The 2,840-nt window shown below is 32.7% G+C and overlaps 2 long non-coding RNA genes across 2 annotated transcripts; one reads left to right on the forward strand and one right to left on the reverse strand.

Moving 5' to 3' along the window:
* Positions 1-377: 377 nt before the first annotated feature.
* On the reverse strand, positions 378-1,937 carry LOC144996582 (uncharacterized). The gene is made up of 3 exons (XR_013659489.1): positions 1,593-1,937; positions 1,164-1,225; positions 378-577 (listed from the first exon to the last, which is right to left on the reverse strand). It is a non-coding gene; the product is annotated as an uncharacterized LOC144996582 (long non-coding RNA).
* On the forward strand, positions 1,157-2,249 carry LOC144996583 (uncharacterized). The gene is made up of 2 exons (XR_013659490.1): positions 1,157-1,380; positions 2,056-2,249. It is a non-coding gene; the product is annotated as an uncharacterized LOC144996583 (long non-coding RNA).
* Positions 2,250-2,840: the final 591 nt, after the last annotated feature.

The following is a 2,840-nucleotide window of genomic DNA, read 5'->3' on the forward strand; positions in this document are numbered from 1 at the left end:
ACAGAAAGTACCCCTCAAGTACACTAAAACTGTACTGTAAAAGAAAGTCAGCCCTATTTCCACTCTATTACATGGTACTTTCAGTAGTAAGTACTGGGTATGTTCACTTGAATATTACTTGGTACTTACCCCTTAAGTACAATGAAACTGTACTGCAAAAAGAAAGCAGCCCTATTTCCACTCTATTACATGGTACTTTCACTACTAAATACTGGGTATGTTCACGTATTACCTTCCTGTACAGTGTACATACACACTTGGTCTTCTGACCTTACCAAATGGGACAATGCTAACTTGTTGGTAAAGGTCAAATAACTGCATTGTAAAAACATATTCCTACTTCTTGTAACATGAGGCAAATTTAAAGAGAAACAAGAGAGCAGTGAAAACAACAATCTTTAATATGAAACATGTCTGCAGCATACAGTGTCATCACAATGAAATACGTTTTACGTACAAAACAGTACAAAGGAGCATTCCAAAAAACACATTATTGGCCTGAGGGTCGTGCTTTTTGTCCGTCAAAGTTCTTTCAGCAGAGTTTGGTAACAGTGCAGGACTTCTTCAGGGTTTGTAACTGCAAGAAAATTCACAATATGAGCTCAAATGAACATAAAAAGCATAACGACTTTGATGAAGTACAAAGTATATTTTACTTATTTAATCATTTCTGTAATGAGTTTGATAAATCTCTGTGTATTATTTATTGCTTTGACTGAAATGCTTGAAATTAATCAATTATCCTCATTTATAAACATGATGGATTATTCACAACTTTATATTTTAGTTACATAAACAAAAACAACAAAAAAGAAATCAAAGGAAGAAAAATCAAAATTGCCATAAAAAATCTAATTTGTTTAGACAAAGAATGTCAAAGTAATGTTTTAATTGGAAATTACTGTGTGTATTTCTTCTTTATAAATATTATTCGCACCTACAATAAATAGGCAATTTCAAATTCAACACACAGTTACTCAAAAATATGTTTTAAATTTTCAAACAGTTACATTCACTGTGTTGGGTGGTATTGTTGTCTCTGTCATATCTGAAAATAAATAAATAAATTAAAATAAAAACGGCGAAAGAAAAGAAAATGGGGAAAATGCAGTTAAACTATTTAGTAATGTAAATAATATGTCCACTTGGTGGATTTAACTTACTTTAGCTTACTCTCCTGAGGCTTCACGGATTCGTCTGGGATGTCTTCTTCACCATAGCTGATCTAAAGCGGTAAAAAGACGGAAGTACGTCATCATTATTTTAAATAAACGCCTTTCTTTGATTTTCCCAGAAAGACGTGCGCTCAGTCAAACGAGCACAGAACAACAGACTTTATCATTTAGGCTACGTGCTTGTTTTACAGTGGCCCCTCTCCTGGTAAGTAACAACAATGTTTGTAGATTTTCATTACAAACTTTGAAAATTTATACATGAAATAACTGAATTATTGCAGTAAAGTAGCAGACGTGCTCTTTACGTCACGTTTCAAACACAGAGAGAGCTAGGTTAGCTTCTTTATAAAGTTTGATCAGTTTAAATATTTTTATATAATTTATCCAATATTTACAAAAACAAAAACATTGGCTTACCTGCAAAATGAAGAGAAATTCAAACTGTTGCGCGCGCCTCGAGGCTCTCCGGATTAATGCACGTTTACCATGGGGTTTGTCATGCTGCATTCAAGTGCGCTGGGAATTTGCAACTTTGCTCGCCCCGACCTACTTAACAAAAACACACACTCGGGGTGTTTTTAGTATTAAAAGTAAATATTTAGCCTTGTTGTTTTACATATTTTCCTGACATTATATATTAAAACAAGTTCATATTTAGAACAATATTTAAAAAAGTCAAGTTTTGAATAATTTATTATCATGTTTATAAATGAGGATAATTGATTAATTTCAAACATTTCAGTCAAAGCAATAAATAATACACAGAGATTTATCAAACTCATTACAGAAATGATTAAATAAGTAAAATTTATTTTGTACTTCATCAAAGTCGTTATGCTTTTTATGTTCATTTGAGCTCATATTGTGAATTTTCTTGCAGTTACAAACCCGGAAGAAGTCCTGCACTGTTACCAAACTCTGCTGAAAGAACTTTGACGGACAAAAAGCACGACCCTCAGGCCAATAATGTGTTTTTTGGAATGCTCCTTTGTACTGTTTTGTACGTAAAACATGTTTCATTGTGATGACACTGTATGCTGCAGACATGTTTCATATTAAAGATTGTTGTTTTCACTGCTGTTTTGTTTCTCTTTAAATTTGCCACATGTTACAAGAAGTAGGAATATGTTTTTACAATGCAGTTATTTGACCTTTACCAACAAGTTGGCATTGTCTCATTTGGTAATGTCAGAAGACCAAGTGTGTACCGTATTTTCCAGACTATAAGTCGCTCCGGAGTATAAGTCGCACCAGCCCAAAAATGCATTATAAAGTAGAAAAAAACTCAGAAAAGTCGCACTGGACTATAAGTCGCATTTTGACGGGAAATTTATTTGACAAAATCTGAGACCAAAAACTAATAACTTGCACAACCTCATGACACAATCATAGCAGACTGTTTATCTCATAATTTCACAGTAAGTCATTCTCATACTTATTTATTTATTCCTTTAATGAAGCATCATTGTCCAACTAATTCTCTGTTTTCATCCTGTATTTGTAGAAACAGTTGTCATTTTTATTGCATTTCTGAATCTATGAAATCATTTGGAAAATAGAATATTATGTTGTTAGCCTTCAAGATCTTACTGTAAAAAAAAGTTTGCTGATTATCTGAGTCACTTAACATACTCTTAACACTTAACATACCTCATACATCAAATT

Source organism: Oryzias latipes, chromosome 12 (genome assembly GCF_053564925.1).
Source record: "Oryzias latipes strain Hd-rR chromosome 12, Olatipes_Hd-rR_3.1".
Taxonomy (NCBI): Eukaryota; Metazoa; Chordata; class Actinopteri; order Beloniformes; family Adrianichthyidae; genus Oryzias; species Oryzias latipes.